Genomic DNA, 23,692 nt, shown 5'->3' with positions numbered 1-23,692 from the left:
AAGTCTCAAAAATTTTTAAAGGGGTCAAGTCATACAATTCATGTTCTCTGACCAAAGTGCGATAAAATTAGAAATTGATAACAGAAAAATAGCTGGAAAATCCTTAAATATTTGAAAATTAGATAATATACTTTTAAATAATCCATGAAGCAATGAAAAAATCAAAAGGGAGATTAGAAAGTTTTTTTAACTTAATTAAAATGAAAACCTAACATATCGGTTTGCGGTTTGCTGTTAAAGCAGTACTTAGAGAGAAATGTATAACAATAAATGCCTGTTTTGGAAAAGGAGAAGGTCTCAAATCAATGACCTCAGTTTCTACTTTAAGAATCTAGGAGGAAAAAGAACAAATGAAACAAAGTAAGCAGAATAAATGAAATAATAATGATCAGAGTGGAAATCAATAACAGAAAACAAAGAAAATCGGTAGAGAAAAACCAATGAAACCAAAAAGTGGTTCTTTGGGGAAGTCAGTAAAAATTATAAACTTTTAGCCAAATTAATCAGAAAAAAAAGAGAGAGAGAAAAGTCATAAATTACCAATCTCAGGAATGAGAGAGTTGGCATCACTACTGATTCTATAGGTAGTAAATGAAAAATATGGTATTATTATGAACAACACTATGGCTATAAATCCAACGACTTAGATAAAATGGAAGTTCCTTGAAAGACACAACTATCAAAGTTCACTCAAGAAGAAATAAAAAACCTGAATGGCCCTAATCTATTAAAGACATTTAATTTGTAGTGAAAACTTTCCTTCAAAGAAAACTCTGGGCCAAATGATTTCATCTGGGCAATTCTATCAACCATTTAAGGAAGAAATAATATAAATTCTACACAAAGTCTTCCAGAAAACTGGAAGGACTACCTCCTAACCTATTCTATGAGGTCAGGATTACTCTAATACCAGAAACACGGCAATATAAGAAAATTGTAGACCAAAACACCTCATGAACACAGATGCAACAATTTTTAACAAAATGTTAGTAAATCAAATCCAACAACATATGAAAAGGATAATACACCATGACCAGTTCACTACCCTAGGTTGGTTTAACATTTGAAAATCAGTCAGTGTAATTCACCGTATTAACAAACTAAAAAGAAAAACCATACGCAGAAAAAGGATTGAGAAGGTTCAATATTCATTCCTGATTTTAAAACTCTCAGGAAAGCAGAAAAAGAGGAGACATGCCTCTCAACATGATAGAGTATCTAGGAAAAGCCTACAATTAACATTATATTTAGTGGTAAAAGACTAAATGTATTCCCCCCAAGATGAGGAAGACTTTTTGCTCTTACCACTTCTATTCAATATCGTACTAGAGGTTCTAGCTAGTGCAATAAGGTAAGAAAAAGGAATAAAAGGCATTCAGGTTGGAAAGGAAGAAACAAAACTGTGTTTATTTGCCAGTGACACAATCATCTCTGTAGAAAATCTGATAGAATCTACAAAAAATCCAGTAGAGCTAGTAAGTGAATTTAGCAAAGTTGCAGGACATAAGATCAATATATAAAAGTTAATTGTACTTTATATACTACCAATGAATAATCAGAAGTTAAAATATAAAAACACTGGGACTTCCCTGATGGGCCAGTAGTTGGGATTTTGAGCTTCCACTGCAGGGGGCACAGGTTCGATCCCTGGTTGGGGAACTAGGATCCCCCATGCTATGTGGAGTGGCTAAAAAACAAAAACACTATTTAATAGCATCAAAAATATGAAGTATTTAGGAATAAATCCCAGAAAGGTGAACAAGACCTGTATCCTGAAAACTATAGACCATTGTTGAAAGAAATTAAAGAGAACTGAAATACATGGAATGATACATCATGCTGTTGTAATAATGTCAATTCTCCCCAAATAGATCTGTAGATTCAATGCAATCTTGATCAAAATCCCAAGGGCCTGTTTTGCAGAATTTGACAAGCTGATTCTAAAATCCATATAGAAATGCAAAGGAACTAGAATAGCAAAATCAATATTAAAAAAGAAAAGCAAAGTCAGAGATTATATTATCTGACTTCAAGATTTATTAAAAAGCTAAAGCAATCAAGGCAATGTGGTCTTAGAATCAAGATAGACAAAAAGATCAGTGAAATAAAATAGAGAGGCCAGAATTAGACCCTTAACATACTTGATTAACTGATTTTTGACAAATGTGTATGGGTAATCAGTGCAGGAAAAACTAGATATCCATGTCAAAGAAAAAAAAAAAACTTATATATGACTCCAAAAGCAGGATCCATAAATGAGGAGAAAATAAGTTAGACTTCATAAAAATCAAGAATTTTTGCACTTGGAAAAACTTTAGAATTAAAAGGTATGCCTAGATTGGGAGACAATATGTACAAATCCCATATCTCATAAAAGGCTTGTATCCAGAATATATAAACACCTCTCAAAACTCATTAATGAGAAACAAACACTCCAACTGAAAAAAATAGGCAAGAGACTTGAATCGAAACTTCACCCAAGAGCACTTACTGATGACAAGTAAGCCCATGAAAAGATGCTCAGTATCTTTAGTCATTAAGGAAATGCCAGTCAAAACTGCAATAAGGTAACACTTCTCACCTGTCAGAATGGCTAAAATGAAAAAGACTGACCATACCTAATATTGTCAAGGATGGGGAGCAACTGAAATTCTCATTTACCACTAGTAAGAATGGAAAATGACACACCTTTGAAAAGTAGTTTGGCCCTTTCTTAATATGCTTAATATACATGTTCAATAGGATTCAGTTGTCCCATTCTTAGAAATTTATACCCAAGAGAAATAAAAGCACATGTTCATAGAAAGATGTGCACACAGATACTCATGACAGCTTTATTTATAATGGGACAAAACTGGAAATAACCTATATGTCATCACCACATGATTAGATAGACAAATTGTGGCATATCTCTATAATGAATACTACTCAGCAATAAAAGGGAAAAAAGAACTATTGTAGACGACTGAATAATCAACAACAGAGTAATTTCAAAATTATTATGCTGAGTAGAAGAAACCATACAAAGAAGGTACATATGATCCCATTTGTTTAAAATTCTGGAGAATGCAAACTAATATACAGTAATAGAAGATTGTGGTTGCCTGGAGAGGGAGTGAGTGTAGGAGAGTGATGTATGGAGGGATTACACAGAGGCCTGGGGAAACTTTTGGAGGGGATGGGTATGTTCATTACCTTGATGATTGTTGATAGTTCCATGTATACATATATCAAAACTGTTCACTCTAGACATGCATAGTTTATTCTATATCAAATATGCTTCCATAAAGCTATTTTAAAAGCTATTTTAAAATGTATTTAAAATGTATACAGTGGGCACACTATGTGTGCCAGGTAAGTGTTTTAAGTGTGTAAAATGCGATCTCCTCTTTAATTATCACAACAAACCTACAGGCTGGTGCTATGATTGTACCCTTTTACAGATGACACTGAAGCTCAGAGTTGTTCACGTCCAAGGCTACCCAGTTAGTAAGTGGCAGCCTGACCACACTCTCACTCTTAACTGTGAACTTGCAGTAGAAAGAAATATCTATGAGAGGCACAATAAAGTGCTAAGAGTCCACACATTCATTATCTAGATCCTCCTAAGAGAGTGTGTTGTCACATTAGAGAAGGATCTGTACTATAGCTGTGATTATATATTATTGAATAGATTATCGTAAAGGTCATCACCATAATTTTCTTTAACAAGATATTTGGCCTTCAAACTACATCATTTTTTCACATCCAGTCTTGAGAGACTATTTGATCACCTCTGATTCAAGAGTCAGAGATGACTTAGAAACCACACCACCCTGGGTGGTTTGATCAAACCCAGGTTTGATCTCTGGATTGTGAACATCCCCTGGAGGAGGGCATGGCAACCCACCCAATGTTCTTGCCTGGGGAATCCCATGGGCAGAGGAGCCCGGTGGTCTACAGTCCATGGGGTTGCAAAAAGCCAGACATGACGGAAGCAACTTAGCACAGAGTGAGGCAAAAGGGGGATGCTAAGTCGCTTCAGTAGTGTCCGACTCTGTGCGACCCCATAGACGGCAGCCCATCAGGCTCCGCCGTCCCCGGGATTCTCCAGGCAAGAACACTGGAGTGGGTTGCCATTTCCTTCTCCAATGCATGAAAGTGAAAAGTGAAAGTGAATTCGCTAAGTCGTGTCCGACTCTTAGCGACCCCACGGACTGCAGCCTACCAGGCTCCTCTGTCCATGGGATTTTCTAGGCAAGAGTACTGGAGTGGGGTGCTATTGCCTTCTCCAAAAGGGGGACACATTCTTTAAAAAAATCTTGCTTGTTTATAGTTCCTTGAATGTATTGCTGAATTGAGGTATCAGCACCTTTAAGTATTAGAACCTTGATCTAAATAGCAGTTGCTATGTTCTGAATGTTTGTGTCTTTTCAAAATTCACAGCCAAAACTTATTGCCCAATGTAATATTGTTATAAGGTGGGACCTTTGAGAGGTGATTAGGTCATGAGAGTGGAGCCCTCATGACTGGGATTAATGCTTTTACAAAAGAGATTCCATAGAGCTCTCTAGCCCCTTCCACCATCTGAATATACAGTGAGAAGTCTGCAACCTGGAAGAAGGCTCTCACCTTATAATATTGGCACCCTTAACTCAGAGTCCAGCTTCCAGAACTGTGAGAAATAAATTTATGTTGTTTATAAGGTGCTTAAAGTAAAGTAGTCGCTCAGTCGTGTCTGACTCTTTGCAACCCCATGAACTGTGGCCTACCAGGCTCCTCTGTCCATGGGATTTCCCAGGCGGGAGTACTGGGGTGGTTTGCCATTTCCTTCTCCAGGGGCTTTTCCTGACCCAGAGATCGAACCTGGGTCTCCAGCATTGCAGGCAGACGCTGTACCATCTGAGTCACCAGGGAAGTCCCAGGTATCTTGGGAACTAATTGGTTAATAACTACTCATTGGAAAAGACTCTGATGCCGGGAGGGATTGGGGGCAGGAGGAGAAAGGGACGACAGAGTATGAGATGGCTGAATGACCTCACTGACTCGACGGACGTGAGTTTGAGTGAACTCCAGGAGTTGGTGATGGACAGGGAGGCCTGGCGTGCTGCAATTCATGGGGTCGCAAAGAGTCGGACACGACTGAGCAACTGAACTGAACTGAACTGAACAGAGTGTGGAGTAAGCAATTCAAATGATTGTGCCTACTTTACAGATGGACAAACTGAGGTTCAAAAAGATTAAGGTGACTTAGTTTCAGGTCTGGGGGAAGGGATGTCTCCCTCCTCCTACCAGGGCTCCCTGTCCACTGAACCACAAGGCTCCAACTGCTGTTGATAGACTTCTGCGATTTTTTTTTTTTCCTCCGATGGCCAAAGATCGGATAAATTGAGTTCCTCGTGTTTACAGATGTCAGAAATTCCAAAAACTGAGCACTGCAATATTGCTGGACATTTCTTCTGCGACTGCCGTTCAGGAAAAAGGTAAGACTTGGCATTTACAAGGATCACGGGGCCCTCGAGTCCACATAGCACCTTTCGGGTTTCAACGCCCGCGTGCTGGCTGACAGCCCGCCAGCGTGTTAGGCGGCCGCGTCCCGGCGCTCTGCCCGGCTGCCCCTCCCGCGCGGCTTGGTGGGGGCGTCGGGGAGGCGGGCCCGGGGACGCTTGCGAGGCGCTCCGGCGCGGCGCCCCCTACCGGCGCCCTGCTCCCTCGCCCCGGATCCGGTCCGGGCGGCGCGGGGACGCCGGCCTGACAGCCAGCGAGCGGACCGGCGAACGGCGCGGAGCGCCGCGAGCGAACGGGCGCGCCCTGCAGGGGTAGGTGGGCCTCGGGACGCAGGCAGGAGGGCGGGCGGGGGAGGCGTGCGCGGGCGGGGGCCGGGGACGGGCGGGGGGCGCGCGCCGGGGGTCGACGAGGGGGCGGGGTGGGCGGGGGGCCCGGCGGCGGGGGCGCGCGCGGCGGCGCGCGGCGGGCGCGAGTCATCAATTATGCAAGGACTCGGGCGGCGCGGGGGGCGGGCGCGGGGAGCGCTCCAAGATGGCGCCCACCGCAGTCCCGCCCGCCGCATCCTCGGCGCCTCTGCAGTCCGGCCGCGCCTCCCGGGCCCCGCGCTAGGGCCGCCGCTGCCTCCCTCGCCGCCGCTGCCGTAAGTCGCCCCAGAGCCCCTGCCCCGGCGCCGCTCCTCGTCTACCGGGTTCCCTTTCTCGCCTCGGGACCCTGGAGCGGGGCTCGCCCATCTCCAGCCAGGGGCTTTGCCGCAGAGTGCGCGGCGGGGCTCTAGGGGCCATGGAGCGGGGTTTCTGCCCTCCCGGTTTTGTACAGGTGCTTGGAAGTCTTGCTTCCTTCTAATGTCTTTATTGGGGATCCCTGAGGAGAACTGAGGACCATTGCCCCCCACCCCCATACACCCTCTCTCTCCTCCGCTCTTGGCTGCACAGGGGGACTCTGGCTGCCCTCGGCGCCCCTTCCGTGGTGCAGCACCCCCTCCTTCCTGTATCCCAGAGCCAGGGCAGAGTCGGGGCCCCTTGCCCGGTTGCACTGGAAGGGCAGCGCTGTCCGGATCTTCCAGAGCAGCTCCTTAGCTCTACCCCCTCCCCCATGTCTTACTGCATCCTTCTCCCCCATCCAGCTCCAGATTGTTACCAACTGCAGAAGCCAGGGGCTCGTGGGTTCTTAGGGTAGCCGGGACTCCCCTGTCCTTTACTCGGATGCGTCCGTCCCCCTTCCGACAGGGTGCTCTGGGGCTGTGTTGGGGGCCCCCGGGACCTTCCTCGGCAGGCTAGGATTCCTGCATTAGGGAGTACATCACTTTGAGAATATCCCCTTCCCCCACCCCCACCCCTACGCCACCCGATGCAGAGCCTGCTCCTCTCCTCCTCTCTCTTGCCCTCCCCCACCGTGCCACCGGCAGCGAGCACCCTGGGCTTCTGCTAGCTTTCGGCTTACAGGCCTGCCCAGCTGCACGGGCTTGGACCCCAGCTCTGTAGTTCTCTCTTGGTACTCGGGGGACTGCAAAGCCTCTGCATTTTTCCTGAGAGCTCAGCTCCATCCTCTCCGTGCCAGCAGCAACCACCAGTGGAGACTTGGCAGTTAACTTTCGGGGGGCTTAGCCAGGGCTTTCAGACCCCTTCAAGGGTCCCAGTTTCGAAGTGGTATGGAGTAGGAATCATTTTTCAGTCTGATAAATATGATTTTTCAAACCAGGCATTCCTTCCAGGTACCCCACCCTGTGCCCTCTTCCTCACTTACACTGCAGTTTTTGAAACATGGGGGAATACATTTTACATCCGGAGACTCCAAGGTTCAGTATCAGTATCCATAATAAAAGGATGTCGTCTGTTTGGGGTGGGGGGGGAGAGTTGGAGAAGAAACTTTGCATTGCATCTGGCTAATTCAGGGGGAGGGAGAAATAATTAACATGGAGCAAGAGCTACCAAACAGGGAAAATTGCTTTTAATGCATGCACAGTGGGCTCCAGAGAAGTCGGGATGGAGGCAGGAAGTGTAGGTGAGGGCTCTGGGGGCCAACGGGGAAGGCACTTTTTGTAACTGTTTCTCAAGTTTGAACCTGGAGAGCCTTCAGAGAGGTAGGGGTGTGCTAAGGCTGGGGGTGTTTTAGTTTTCCAAGGGAGAGTTCGGGTGTGGTAGGTTTTCCCTGTTTCACAGTCTGTACTTCTCTTTTCTCCACGTGCATTAGAAGATAATGGTGGTTGGGGGACTTTTTTTTTTTCTTAAGAAAAAAATTTTTATTTTTGATGTGTAATGCAAATGGCTGGGTGACATTACCATCCAGTACCATCCTGGTAGAAATCTTGGGGGAATCAGACTTAAAATGCTGAAAGCTTTGTAATACATTGCCTTTAACCTGGTTCTTGAAATACTGCAGCATTTTTTCTTTGGAGCTCATGACACACAAGGCCTTCAGTTCTCCCTGAAAGAGAATTTGATTGCTTGGAAGGGGGGTGGTAGTGATGGCTTGGCACTCAGCGAACATTGTCTGTCCTAGAAATTGAGGCTGTCCCTGGAGAGGGCTCTAAGCATGTTATGTGTTCTGTGGACATCTGATACAGGATATGTGTAAATGTGTTGTGGTTCTTATTAGTGCTGCTGGTGGGTACTGCAGCGCAGTTCTTGAGAGTGCAGGCCAGTTACTGGTCTTCTGGGTTCAGTCTGAAAGGCTGACTTAATACATCTTCAGTTTTCTTTTGGGGTTTTGTCAAGTTTTATCAAAATATGGAAGGATTTTATTTTAAATTAATAAAGGATTATGAAATGGCAGATAGTATACTTAAAAATAAACAATGATACAATTGGTTGTTGCTTTCTTTGCAGGGTCTCTAACAAACGTTTCTCAGGGCCCAGCTTGCCCAGCTTTGGTTGCCTGTATGGAGGTTTACGCCAGGGTTTCTTGCTGTGGTGCTGAAAGGACAGTTCCCTGGCAGGCCTGCTAGTGGAGTGCATACATGCTGGACAGGGTTTGGGTTTTTCTTGCTTTTAGATCAGCAGGCTCTCCTGTAGATGTGTGCATGCGCAGCTTGGTTTATACTTGAAGTTGCAGACCTAGTTATCATATTTTATTACTCCCACATAACTCTTCATTTTGGCTGTCCCTCATGGAGACAGTGTTTTTGCAGGCTGCAACAGATCCATATGTAAGTCACACAGTGACATTTTGCTGACTGCATTATTTCAGCACATTTTGATAATTTCAAATAGCAAGAAACTATTAATGTTATGAGATTTTGGTCTCCCAAACTAATCACCTGGCTTGCTAAGTTAAGCTGGATCAGAAGGGCATCTTATTTGGGTTGGTTTGAACAGTGAGCTGGGAAAAGGACTTGACACAGCAGAGGCTGGTATGTAGTTCATTGTTTCACCAAAGTAATTTGTCAAAAAAATATTTTAAAATCCTAAAATAGTGAAGACGGCCATAAAATTCAGGCTGTATGGATCTCCCACCTAGCACAGGGATCCCCTTATATGAGACTTCTCATAAAGCAGCTCATTCCACTGGGGTTCCACTGTGACTGAAGCACTTCTGTGTCATTGAAAAAGTAACATAAAGTTAAAAGACATATAAATTGGGTATGATCAGGGGCAGATGTCATTCTTGTGCTTCTTACTAAGAAAAGACTGACATTCAGTGTTCTATAGGGATTATACAAGAAACCTGCACCTGCTTGAAAAGAATACAGAGATAGAGACATATCCACCCAAAGAAAGGAAAACATTCTTGAATGGAAGCAAAAATAATTATCTTTAATGTGCTGATAGTATATAACAAGTTGTTCTAGAGCCACATGCATGAACTAATGAATACTTAATTCCTATAGATTATATCTGCGAAGGAAAATAAAACCACACTGTTTAGAAAGTGTTAAAAATGCAGTTTATTCAGCAGTTGCTTAAAGTAGGGTGTGGGCAGCAGCTGGCTCACCCCAGCAGACCCATGGCCCCCAGGCCGAGTGCTGGGTGCTCCAGCCCAGCCATGGTGCAAGGTTCCCCGATAACAGATACTCATCGCCCAGTGTCGTGGGAAGGCCCAGTTGCCACAGATTATGTGCCCATCATGCAAGCCTCTCTGCCATGCTCCCCTAGCTTCAGCAGCGCCTGGAGGTAACACCACCTGCTCTCTCCACACCTAGCCTTTGTTCTGGAAACCTCAGGACTGGGGCTTGACTTGTCTCAGGGAATGTTGCCCCTGGGCCCTGGCTTAAGCCTACACTCCTGACCTCTCTGCTCACCTTAAGGGCTCTCTTAAAGCCCACTGCCTCCTCTGCAGCTCCTCAGGGGTACCATTCTTTCCACTCTGGGTCTTGCCTTCTCCTAGCAGTGTCCCAGCTCCTGGCAGCCTGGGGACAACTCTACATAGAGTGACCTGGGACCAGGCACAGGGAAACTTGGATAGCTCAAGCAATGTCTAACTGCATAAACAGTAATGTCTGAATAGAGTGCTCTGGGCTGTAGGTGGTTCCTGCAATTGGCAAAAAAAAAAAATAAAGCCAGTTTATTCAGAGATGAGTTTCCGTAATTATAAAAATAAAGTATACTTATTACAATGTGCAAAATGGGGGAAAAAGTCATCGTTAGTGAAACAGTTGTTTTATGGTTATTTCAGTTTTGTTTTGTTTTTCTGTAAAGAGGGAAAGAAGCATTTGCAAAAGTTATTCAGAATAATAAAAATAAGTATTTTAAAACCAAGCCTTTTAAACTCTTAAGTAAACAGTCTACTAGTCATTTAGAGATGTAACTGCTATACTGTTAGATTTCAGTTTCCTTTTTTTTGGAATCATTTTTTTTAAATTTCAAGAAATTATCTTTAATGTAAAAGAATTCATTCTTAGAATTGGGCTCAAATGTAGCCAGTTAACTAGAAGAATAAAAAAACTTCTCTCAATCAGGGACTCAATAAATATTCTCCCTCTGCACCTACTGTGTGTGAAGCCTTGTACTAAGCACTAACACTCTTTAAATGGCAAGAACCAGCTTAGAAAATGATAACATGCTCAAAAACTGTGACTATTAAAGTGTTAAAAGAAGGGAACAGAACTTTCACCCTTCATGTATATTAATTGCTGAAATATTGAATGGTAGCATATTAGATCTAGCCCGGTGATTCAACCTAAAAAGAATAATTTTGTGCAGAAACATGAAGTAAATGTGTGTAAAGAAAAGGCAAAGAAGAAATTTGAAAAAATTTTCTTTGTCCCTTTGTGAAGTTATGGATACACAACCAGGACTTGCAGTTAAGGACGTATCAGGAATTAGGGTGAAATGAAGACCCAAGAAGGTTGTCCTGGTTACACCACCGAGAGGAAAAAGTCAGAAGCAGTGTGGGCTTTGGGGATAGGCAACACTAAAGTTCAAGTCTCCGCTCTTCTACTTACTAGCTTTGTCACCTTGGATAGGTTATTTAATCTATCTGAGCTTTGGTGTTCTCATCTGTAAAAATAGGAATAATAATACCTACGTGGCATGGTGTTTGTGGGGATTAAATGAAATCTCTGTTTCCTTATGGTTTCTGACACATAGAGCTCAGTGTATATTAGCTCCTTTTCCTCTCGGGATTTAGCAGCTTAGTGTGTATTTATATGTGTATTTGATATAGTATATGTGTACTATATTAAATTTCATTAGTCTGAAAAGCAGACAGTTGCTTTATCTTCAGTCTGGCAGAGGATAGAGTCGAGAGGTATCCTGACTTTGGATGGACATTGCTAATGTAAAAGGAGAAAAGTTTTACTGTACAGTTGCAGTGCTGACCGCCACTCCACCCCGCCCAACCCCTCCGCCATGCAACCGCAGTTACTAAAGCAATTCTTTCTGCGTTCATTCCCAAACTATTCTAGAATAGGACTTTTTACCAAACAGGAATGCTCTGGCACTCACCAGTTGGCAGGCAGCTGAGCTGGTTTTAGCCATGGCTTGAAATCTGAAGGTGGAATGGACTCAAAGGCTGAGGTTCCCCTTTATTCTCCAGTTGGATGTCTTAACTGTGCTAAGTGATTATGCAGGTTTGAGGCTGCTTTTGTCTTTAGCAGTCTTTTAGGTTTTCCCATTGTATAGTCTTTTTTGTGGGGAGGGCGTGGGTGGGGAGTGCAGCGTGTGGGATCTTAATTCCCCGGCCAGGGATCAAACCCATGGCCCTGCATTGGGAGTGTGGAGTCTTAACCACTGGACCACCAGGGAAGTCCTCAATTATATAGTCTTCTAACGGCTTTCTTTGAATGAGTGTCTTACATTTAGGTCTCATGGCTGACCATCTACCTAATTATTACTCTTATGTTTATAAAAACTTTAAAAATCTTTTGATGAGTTGATTGAGTTAGGGAAGACAGATATTATTCTACCCATTTTCAATCTGAGGAAATTGAGTATCCTAGCTTGAGTTGTCCAGGGCTAAGGGACCGTTAAATGATGGAGTGGAGACAGGGACCCAGGTTGGTTAATTCATGCTTAAAAGATTTTTTTTTTTTGTATTAAATGGTGTTATATTCTGATATTCATATAACCAAGTGATGTGAACAATTTTGGCTTTATTTTAGGAAATTATCATTACCCTAGGTAGCTAAACATATCTTAGTGAGTGGGCGTAATGAAAGATTCTGGGATAGGCAGAGGGAAGGCCAGAGTACCTTTGAAGGAGAGCATTCTGGAAGCAGGAAGGATGAGGGAAAATGAGCAGAAGATGTATCTTATCAATAAATAGAGTATAGATAAAAAGAGGAGGCGTGGAAGTAACATGCTTGTTTTGTTTCTGCAGCTATCCTAGCTACTTTTTTTAAGACGTCGTCATGTCTTGGGGTTTGCTTGTCTTTCTTAATTTCTCTTGCACATAAACACATGCTTGGCTCCTCACAAATGCTCCCACATTGCCAACATAAGTTATAACCAGGACCATAGGGGAATTACGGCCACCATCACCTGGACTTTTTTTTGCTTATGCAAGGCTGAAATTGGTGTAGGAGTCAGAGAAAAATTGCTCCTGGTGGGTGAGGGTAACCTAGTTGAAGTAGAAAAAGTTCTGGGAGGCTCTTAGTCTAAAAGAACAAAGGTGAAAGTAGATAACACTTCTGATCCCTTAGGTATATGGAGATGTGTCGTACTGAGCAGAGCAGAACAGAAGAAAAGCTGCGACTCTGAGGGTCTCAGATGTGCTCTTAGTTTGGAACTGAAGCGCTCTTGATCCTGGAAGGAGTTGATTGGGTTAGGATAACTAAAATGTTGTCTGGAGAGGTTTTATATTCACTGTTGGTGGTGGTGAGAGGCTTCCTGTGTTCACCGGGCTTGTTCCAGGATCTGGAAATGGAAAGCACTGAAGTTCCTTCATTATCCTGCTCCTTTCATGTTCAGTTGATTAGTGTGATTTTTTATGCTGTAAAATCTTTTGAGTTCCTGGGAGTAAGAACATCAGAGAAATACAGTGAATGCTTATTTATCCAGGGATGGGTTATCTAGGCTATAAATTATACATGCCATTTATTTTCCTCCCTTTTTCTACATTTTGAGTATTTAACTGATTATTAGCATTTCCGTCAGAGTGAACTTGGAAAAGGAGAAAAGGTCAAAATTAAAATGTTACTGTAAATTTTTAGATAGTGATTGATAAAGAAATCAATAAAAAAAGTAGCTCATTTTTCATCTATTCTTACTCTCTCCTTATTTTAAAGTACAGACAGTTGAAAGCTGAGCCTCCAAAAGTTTAATGTTCACCAGAAGCCAGTATGAAATGGCATTTTTCCTTCATTTTACTGAGTGACAGCCCTGTAAATAAATAGGTTTTAATTTATTACATGGTTAGTTTCTTATTTCACAAGGAATTTTTCTTCAACTAAGGATAAATTGCAGCAGGCTTTTGCTTCACATTCACTAGTATCTTTTTGTTTTAGCAAGCAGCTGAATAAAAATGCTTTTAACTGAAAGCAAATTGATGCATTATTATTAAATTGCAGAGAAGGATTGAGCGGGTTTCAAAAAAGACTGATAGCGCTTTCTTGGAGGTCAGAATACCCAAAAATCTCATTTGCCACAGAATTCCCAATTGGATAGCCAGAGATTTTGGTGAAAATTAAAAGGAGAAATGTCTTGTTTCTAGGAATGATACCTTGAAGAAAATAAAGCATTTAAAATAGATTTATACTGTGATAAGGAAGAAATCATTGGGAGTGTGAGAAATTGTCAAAGTGGAGAGTGAGAGAAAGTGAAAAGAATGACTGCAGTATATGTACATCTATGGCTGATTCATGTTGATGTTTGACAGAAAGCAACAAAATTCTGTAAAGCAAGTATCCTTCAATTAAAAAAAAAAGAATGACTGTAGTGAAAAGGGACAAGGGAATTTGGATATGAACTTGGGGAGAGTTCTCTCTCCTCTGCAGACTCCTTTGGATACATGTCTCTGTTCTATTCCCTGAGCTAGAGTGATCCTGAACTTCTGGATCTAGCACAGACCTTTAGGAGGATGTTTTGTGTTTTAAATGTTATTTTACCCCTTCCTCTGCTAGAACTTTGCTGCAGATTGCTTACTTTTCCTGATCTCTGCTTTGGAAAAGATGGAGGATACTTTCTTGCTTTGTAATAAAACAAACAAACAAAAAATGGTAATATTCTTAAATGTGTTTTTAATTAACTTTTTTTTTTTTTAAAAAAAAGGATTTTAAGTCACTTACTATAAAAACGTTTTCTCAAAAGGCACTGTTGCAGGTATCTCTCCATTCTATACATAAAATTCATCTTTAACATTTATTTGTTTGAATAGTTAACAGAGGCAAAGGGTTTAAAAAGTCAGAAGCTTCAAAGTTAAGTCTTCTTATCCTGTCACCTTCACTCCGTGTGCATTCTGTAAAGATAACTACTGTTACCAGTTTCTTTGTATCCTTTCTACATGATATGCTTGTAAACACTTTCTCTTCCTTGTCCCCCACACAATTATATCCATTGTCTTTTGAGGAAGACTGTTAAAATAGTTTGAGGATTTGAATTCTCAGTCTAGGTCATTTTAGATCAATTAATCCCCCCTTAGCAAAAAAATTTAGTGACATTCTTAAATGTACTTTTTTTTAATTTCCTTTTTTTTTTTTTAAAGGATATTAAGTCATTTAATATAAACACATTTTCTCAAAAGGCACTGTTGAAGGTATCTCTTCCATTCTGGGTTATAAATTTGGGGATTTGAATATAATTAGAGTATAATTAGAAGTATATTCAAATTAGAATAGAAATTTCACCAAGAACAAATCAGTAGGACTAGGGTAGGATACCCCAGTGGCAGATAAGCCTGCAAAGATGGGGGAGAGTTCGCTAAACATTATGAATTTGTCGACGTCGCAGTTATCCTTGGAGACAATGGAGAACATAGAAGGTTGTTGTTGTTTTAAGGCATACAGAATGATACGTCATCAAAGTTTATAATATTTTAGGAGGATTGGGCAGCAGCGAATGTATAGTAGGGTGAACTAGAACAGGAATGGACTTCCAGTTAATAGGCTGTTTGATTTGGCCGAGTTGTGTGGTGACAAAGCCTTGGACCTGGATAGTAGTGGTGAAGACGGCAAGGAAAGAACATGAATATAATTTTTACATGTGTGTCACATGGATGTGTGTGTTTAAGCAACATTTTTTAATGTAAGAAGTAGTCTCTAAGAAGGCCCAGTAGAACTTGGTAAATAACTTTACTTGAGGGGAAGGAAGGAGGAGGAGTTAAAAGATTATTTTGCTCTTCTAAAGTTGAGAGACAGAGAATCTTCTCTTTAGAAAATCTGAGGAAATAAGTTCTGTAATATACGTTGGCAGTCTAGTCCAGAGCATCTTGGTTAGCAGGCTACTGATTGCTAATTTTTGATCTTTTCTCTGCAGAGGGTTTTTCCCCTGAGCTTCTCATGCTTTCTTTAAGGAAAATCTAAGTCTTGCAACTTTTTTATTCTGTGTGTTCTCTCACTGATAAAGATTACTTAATCTTTGTGGGTTTCTATCCTTTACTTATTTTGTGGTCTTTCATTCTGTCCGTATATAGACACTTAGCTCCCTTGATTCTCACAACTTTTTCCTTGACACTCTCAACTAACCTTTGGTTTAGTGTATAAAGAAACAAGAATGATGTGCCTTTTCATAGGACGGTTTTGTTTTCATAAGGACTGTTTTGTCCTTACTGAAACTCAGTGACTTTCTCTCTTTGATCATTTGCTTATATTCTCTGTGCTTTTTGGAAGCCATAGTAGTAAGTGAAATTGCAGGCTGAATTAAAGGTAGCAACTGAGAGGATTTAAATAGGTGAAAGCAGGGGGAAAATGTTAGGCTTTATGAGCCAGTAATGTTGCTTGTCATTTCTGGTATTGATCTTGGACTGTCCATACAAAATGTCAGACTTGACTTGCGTAAACCTCCCTGGTGTAGCTAGGGCACAGACAGTGGTGAGTGGGCCCTGCTGTGTCACTTCAGTACACAGTGACAGTTCAGAGTGAAGGGTGAGCTCAAGGATGTGGGCTTCTAGCATTTTGCAGTAGGTAAAGATCTTTGAATAAGAAAAAATAAAGGATGATCAGAACATCAGAACACACACATGCAAAATAACAGACAGCAGAGAAAAGCAATTTAATTGGTTGAATTTTTTCATTTAATTTTCCTTCTCCCCTCCAAAGTTACTGAGTTCTTGCAAATTCAATTAACTTTTGGTGCAGTTTGCACTCAGACTGTTGGCAAGACATCTCCATGGTTTGTGTGGAACCAGTGGACCGGGCAAAGTTCATGTCCAAGACGTTGGTGAATTTAGCACTCTGTTTAGGGACATAAAGGACTTCCCACGCAGCACAGTGGTACTGAGCATGTTTCGTTTAAAGTGTGTCGACTATAAAGCATCTTTACAGTAATCCCATCAGGAGGTTCTCTGTGCAATGATATTGTAAGTTTGTACCTGTTTCCTAGTTTGAATGCTTAAAGTAATAGTGGTTAAGAGCAGTTAAACAGCAACCTCTTGGGAAGCCATTCTTAAAATAGTTTGGGTTGAGGAAAGTCCGTAAAGACCACTTAGCTAAATGATGGCAATCTGTTTTATTAATCTTGATGTCCTAATACAAGTAATATTTTAGTAGGTGTATGTTGTTGTTGTTCAGTCGCTCAGTTGCTTCTGGCTCTTTGTGACCCCATGGACTGCAGCACGCCAGGCTTCCCTGTCCTTCCCCGTCTCCTGGACCTTGCTCAAACTCATGTCCATTGAGTCGGTGATGCCATCCAACCATCCCATCCTCTGTCATCTCCTTTCCTCCTGCCTTCAATCTTTCCCAGCATCAGAGTCTTTTCCAGTGAGTCAGTTCTTTGCATCGGGTGGCCAAAGTATTGGAATTTCAGCTTCAGCATCAGTCCTTCCAGTGAATATTCAGGACTTATTTCCTTTAGGATGGACTGGTTGGATCTCCTTGCTATCCCAGGGACTCTCAAGAGTCTTCTCCAACACCACAGTTCAAAAGCATCAATTCTTTGGTGCTCAGCTTTCTTTATGGTCCAACTCTCATATCCATACATGACTAATGGAAAAACCATAGCTTTGACTGTATGGACCTTTGTTGGCAAAGTAATGTCTCTGCTTTTTAATATGCTGTCTAGGTTTGTCATAGCTCTTCTTCCAAGGAGCAGGTGTCTTTTAATTTCATGACTACAGTCACCATCTGCAGTGATTTTGGAGCCCAAGAAAATAAAGTCTGTCACTGTTTCCATTGTTTCCCCATCTATTTGCCATGAAGTAATGGGATCGGATGCGATGATCTTTGTTTTTTGAATGTTGAGTTGTAAGCCACTTTTTCACTCTCCTCTTTCATCTTCATCAAGAGGCTGTTTAGTTCCTCTTCGCTTTCTGCCATAAGGGTGGTGTCATCTACATATCTGAGGTTGTTGATATTTCTCCCTGTAATCTTGATTCCAGCTAGTGCTTCATCGAGTCCAGCATTTCACATAATGTACTCTGCATAAAAGTTAAATAAGTAGGTTGACAATATACAGCCTTGATGTACTCTTTTCCCAATTTGGAACCAGTCCATTGTTCCATGTCCAGTTCTAATTGTTGCTTCTTGACCTGCATACAGGTTTCTCAGGAGGCAGGTAAGGTAGTCTGGTATTCCTAGCTCTTGAAGAATTTTCCACAGTTTGTTGTGATCCACATAGTCACAGGCTTTTGCATAGTCAATGAATCAGAAGTAGGTGTTTTTCTGGAATTCTCTTGCTTTCTATATGATCCAGTGAATGTTGGCTATTTGATCTCTGATTCCTTTGCCTTTTCTAAATCCAGCTTGAACATCTGAAAGTTCTCAGTTCGGGTACTGCTGAAGCCTAGCTTGGAGAATTTTGAGCATTACTTTGCTAGCGTGTGAGATGAGTGCAGTTGTGCAGTAGTTTGAGCATTCTTTGGCATTGCCTTTCTTTGGGATTGGAATGAAAACTGACCTTTTCCAGTCTTGTGGCCACTGCTGAGCTTTCCAAATTTGCTGGCATATTGAGTGCAGCACTTTCACAGCATCATCTTTTAGGATTTGAAGTAGCTCAGCTGTAGTTCCATCACCTCCATTAGCTTTGTTCGTAGTGATGCTTCCTAAGGCCCAGTTGACTTTGCATTCTAGGATGTCTGGCTCTAGGTGAGTGATCACACCATTATGGTTATCTTGGTCATTAATATATTTCTGTATAGTTCTTCAGTGTATTGTTGCCACCTCTTCTTAATATCTTCTGCTTCTGTTAATTCCATACCATTTCTGTCCTTTATTTTTTCCATCTTTGCATGAAATGTTCCCTTGGTATCTCTAATTTTCTTGAAGAGATCTCTATTTCCCATTCTATTGTTTTCCTCTATTTCTTTGCATTGTTCACTTAGGAAGGCTTTTTTATTTCTCCATGCTATTCTTTGGAACTGCCTTCGGACAGGTATATCTTTCCTTTTCTCCTTTGCCTTTTGCTTCTCTTTTCTCAGCCAACCATCTTGCCTTTTTGCATTTCTTTTTCTTGGGGATGGTCTTGATCACTGCCTCCTGTACAATGTTATGAACCTCTGTTCATAGTTCTTCAGGCACTCTATCAGATCTAATCCCTTGAATCTATTTGTCATTTCTAGTGTATAACTGTAAAGGATTTGATTTAGGTCCTACCTGAATGGCCTAGTGGTTTTCCCTACTTTCTTCAATTTAAGTCTGAATTTTGCAATAAGGAGTTCATGACCTGAGCCACAGTCAGCTCCAGGTCTTGTTTTTGCTGACTGTATAGAGCTTCTCCATCTTTGGTTGCAAAGAATATAACCAGTCTGATTTTGGTGTTGACCATCTGGCGATGTCCATGTGTAGAGTTGTCTCTTGTGTTGTTGGAAGAGGGTGTGTACTGTGACCAGTGCGTTTTCTTTGCAAAATTCTGTTAGCCTTTGCCCCGCTTCAGTTTTGTACTCCCAAGGCCAAACTTGCCTGGTACTCCAGGTATGTCTTGACTTCCTACTTTTGCATTCCAATCTCCTATGATGAAAGGGACATCTTTTTTGGTAGGTTTTTATTTTTTCACTTTCCTTTTTGTAATATTCTTCTTCCTTGTCTCTAGAAAAGGGAGTGGTGCAAGGCACAAATTGAGTGATGAATTGAGTGATTAAGTGGAGTGGAGAAACAAAATAGAATGAGCCTATGAGTACTGGTGATGGACAGGGAGGCCTGGCGTGCTGCGATTCATGGGGTCGCAAAGAGTCGGACACGACTGAGCCACTGATCTGATCTGATCTGATGAGTACTTCACTCACCTCACAAGGCTTTTATTTTTTTTTCTCTGACTCACACAGGAAAACTTAAGCCATAAGTGCCGAAGGGGTAAAAGTTTTTTTATTTTGGGATCTTAATGTAGATTCTTTGCATTAAAAATTGCTCCAAAGCTTTATGGGTCAAAGAAAGTAGTCCGTTTGTGTCATGAGTGGATATCAAAGACTTGTTGTTAATTAGATCCAGATGTTTTCTATCTTTCATTTTGATAAGCTTATATGCAGCTCGACCCTTGGGGCTAGTGTGCTATGTTCCTAGCCACACGCTCCTTCCTGACCATTAGGAAGTCTCTGGTCTGTATTGTCCCTTGCAGCTTGTAGGAGGTGGGCATTTTCCACTTCCCTCTCCTCAGCAGGCAGCCCAGGTTCCCAGGGCTGAGGTAAGCCACCATCACCCAGGGGTGTGTGACTCCTGTGTCCTGCTTGGGCTCTGCTCTGCAGACCTGCCTTTAAAGGCCCAGGCTAGTGCTCAGGGAAAGGTTTTTTAAAGAGCAACGCATTTATCACTTGGTGCAATCTATTGCAAAATCTGAAGGAGAAAAAAATCCTCCAAGGAAGCAATGCCACTTTTCTAGCCAGGTTTCCAGAACCATTAGCTCCTTATAGACACTGCTTATAGATGTTAAGTTGTTAAGGGTTTACCAGTTGTTTTTTCCTTCCATGGTTTAATCTCAGAACCTAGTTGAGAACTCCTGTGAGAGTTGTGAGAACTGAATGCTGACTTTTGCAGATGTTATAAAAATCTAGTCTGTAGAGTTCGAAGTATGGATGCTAGCCTGTATTTTAAGCAGGAGAGCATTAGATGTTCTTTTGGTGGAAACTGAGGCATCGTAACTCCTGCAATCTGCTTGTAGCCTTGGGCCAAGACGCAGTGCCCCTGGGACACACGGGGTCCTTTTCCTATTTGGAAATTTACTCCTATTCGGGTACTGTACCCAAACAGAGGACCACTTCCTTCACAAGAATAAGTTCAATATTACTAATATTTGAAACGCTTTTGAAGTTCTAGCTTATGTTTGGCAGATATATATTTTTTCCTTTTTAACACTTTTAACAGCTTTGGTTATTTTTTATTGTTGTTTTAAAAATTTACAAGAGGACAGTTGAAAAAAATTTTGGACTAGAGTTCTATGAGTTTTAATACATGTATATATTTATGTAACCAGGACTACAGTCAGGATACGAAACAGATCCATCCCCTCAGAAAGCCCTCTGCTGCCCATTTGTAGTCAAACTCTAATGTGTGATCTCTGCCAACTCCCAAATGGCTCTCTGTTCTGTGGTTTTGTTTTTTTATAATGTCATTTAAATAGAATCATGCTATAGAATAGAATCTTTTGAAATTGCCTTCTTTCACTCAGCATGGTACCTTGGAGATTTATCTATGTTGTTATCTTTATCAATAGTTTGTTCTTTTTTTTGCGTAGTAGTATCCCATTGTGTGGTTACATATCAGTTTGTTTATCCATTCATTTGTTGAAGGATATTTGAGATATGTCCAGTTTCAAGTGATTATGAATACTGCTGCTATAAATGTATAGGTTTTGGTATGAATCTGAATTTACATTATTCAAAGATATCTGTAAGGGTGAATTGTTGAGTAATTAAGTATATGTTTACCTTTGTGAGAAACTACTAAACCATTTTTTTCAGAGTGATTATACCATTTTGCTTTTCCATCAATAGTGTATGAGAGTTGTCATTAATATCTTCATTTGCACTTGATATTGTCAAAATTTTTGTTTGTTTTTAGTTTTATTGTGGTAAGAACACCACAGAGATCTTTCCTCTTAACAAAATTTTAAGTGTACATTGTTATTGACTATAGGTCCAATGTTTTACAGTGGATTTCTAGAGCTTATTCATCTTGCTTAATTGAAACTTTCTGTCCAGCGATAAGAAACTTCCTATTTCCCTCTTCCCCCAGCCCTGGCAAACATCATTCTACTTGGATTCTATGAATGTGGCGATTTTGTATATCTCGTGTAAGTGTAATTATGCAGTATTTCTCTTTCCATGACTGGCTTATTACACTTAGTATGTTGTCCTCAAGGTTCATCCATGTTATAGAATATGTCAGAATTTCTTTCTTTTTAAAACAAGCTGAACAGTATTCCTGTGTCTGTGTGTACCGCATCTTCTTTGTGTGTTCATCTATAGATGGACATTTAGGTTGCCTCCCTATCTTGGTAACTATTGAACGGTGCTGCAATGAACATGGTATAGCTAATATTTCTTCAAGATCCTGATTTTAATTCTTTTGGAGAACTACCCAGAAGTGAGATTGCTGGATTGTATGGTAGGTCTAGTTTTCATTTTTTGAAGAATTTCCATACTGTCTTCCGTAGCAGCTGCACTGTTTTGCATTCCTACCAACAGTGTGCCAGGGGCTCCAGTTTCTCTGCATCCTTTCTAACGCGTGTTACCTTTTATTTATTTATTTATTTTTTTGATAACACTGTCTGACGGCTGTGAGGTGATTGCTAACTGTGGTTTTTTTTTTTTTAATTTAATATTCCGTTGGAAGGTAATTGCTTTACAGCCCTGTCTTAGTTTCTGCTGTGCAGCAGTGTGAGTCAGCTAAAAGCATACACATAGCCCTTCCTCTCGCACCTCCCTCCCTCCCGTCCCCTCCCCCCCCTGGGTCATCACAGAGCAGCAAGCTGTGTTCCCTGTGCTATACAGCAGCTTCGTACCAGCTGTGTGTTCTTACGCAGTTTTGATGTCACATTCTCTTGATGGTTAGTGGTATTGAGCACTCAGATTTTTTATTTTGGCAATTTTTACAGGCATGTAGTGGTATCTCATTGTGGTTTCAATTTGCTTTTCCCCAAGAACTAATGATCTTGAGCATTTTTCACATATATATCGTCATCCATATGTCTTTGGTTAAATGTCTTAACCGAATCTTTTATTCAGGTCTTTTGCCCATGTTTTAAACTGAGTTATTTGTTTTATTACTGTGAGTTTTGAGAGCCTTTTTAAAAAAACATGTATCCTGGATATCAGTCATGAAATAAATTACATGAACATGTTTTGCCTTGGTGTGTAGCTTTTCTTTTTCTTCTCTTTATAGTGTCCTTTATCGAGCTAATGCTTAAATTTTAAGTAAGTTTAATTTGTCAGTTTCTTTCTTTGATGGGTCATGTTTTTGATGTAAATAGGAATTCTTTATATAATCCAAGCTTGCAAATATGTTCTTTGCTCTCCTCTAAGAGTTTTATGGTTTTGCATTTTACATGTAGATGTATATAATTCATTGGATATGAAATTTAGGTAAAAGTTCATTTTTATATGTTTATTTTGCAGATAGATGTGTGATTGTTCTAGCACCATTACTATTAAAAAGACTATCCTTTTCCCCTTGAATTGACTTTGCACTCTTGTCAAAACTCAATTGGCAATATTTGTTTTGGCCTTTTTCTAGATTATTCTATTTCATTGTCATATATATCTGTCCTGTCACCAGTACCACACTGATCTGATTATAGATATGTAACTTTACAGTAAGGCTTAAAATTATGTAGTGTGAGTCTTCCAACTTTATTTTCTTATTTCAAAATTGTTTGGCTATTAATAGTTCTTTTGCTTCTCCATTGAATTTCATAGTCAGCTTGTCTATGTCTGCAAAAAACACTGGAGGAAGTAGTGGTAAACCACTCTTGTGTTCTTGCTGCAAGAACTCCATAAACAGTATAAAAGCTATGACACCACAAGATGAGCTGTCCAGGTTACAAGGTGTCCAGTATGCTCCTGCTGAAGAGCAGAGGACAGTTACTAATAGCTTCAGAAAGAATGAAGTGGTTAGGCCAAAGCAGAAATGAAACTCAGTTGTGAATGTGTCTGGTGGTGAAAATAAAGTCTGACTCTGTAAAGAACAGTATTGCACAGGAATCTTGAATCTTAGGTTCATGAATCAAGGTAAATTGGATGTGGTCCTGCAGGAGATGGCAAAAGTGAACATTGCATCTTAGGAATCAGTGAACTAAAATGGACCAGAACGGGCAAATTTAACTCAGATGACCATTATATCTACTACTGTGGGCAGGAATCCCTTGGAAGAAATGGAGTAGCCCTCGTAGTCAACTGAAGAGTCCAAAATGCAGTACTTGGGTACAGTCTCAAAAAAGACAGAATAATCTTGGTTCATTTCCAAGGCAAATCATTCAACATCACAGTAATTCAAGTTATACCCCTACCACTGATGCTGAAGAAGCTGAAGTTGAATAGTTCTATGAAGACCTACAAGACCTTCTAGAACTAACACTAAAAAAAGATGTCCTTTTCATCATAGGGGATTGGAATGCAAAAGGAGGAAGTCAAGAGACACCTGGAGTAACAAACAAGTTTGGCCTTGGAGTACAGGATGAAGCAGGGCAAAGGCTAACAGAGTTTTGTCAAGAGAACACATTGGTCCTACCAAATACCCTTTTCCAACAAC

General features: G+C 41.0%; 1 protein-coding gene across 1 annotated transcript in view; it reads left to right on the top strand.

Annotated features, from left to right (window-relative positions):
* Positions 1 to 5,908: 5,908 nt before the first annotated feature.
* The window catches only part of SCN8A (sodium voltage-gated channel alpha subunit 8), a 196,775-nt gene continuing 178,991 nt past the window's right edge, over positions 5,909 to 23,692 (top strand). Inside the window, exon 1 of the mRNA XM_061416027.1 lies at positions 5,909 to 6,127. The gene's annotated coding sequence lies outside the window, so the exon portion shown is untranslated. The remainder of the gene's footprint in view (positions 6,128 to 23,692) is intronic.

Source organism: Bos javanicus, chromosome 5, assembly GCF_032452875.1.
Source record: "Bos javanicus breed banteng chromosome 5, ARS-OSU_banteng_1.0, whole genome shotgun sequence".
Classification (NCBI taxonomy): domain Eukaryota; kingdom Metazoa; phylum Chordata; class Mammalia; order Artiodactyla; family Bovidae; genus Bos; species Bos javanicus.
Note: the sequence above shows the minus strand (reverse complement) of the source record. Positions and strands in the feature narration are given on the sequence as shown.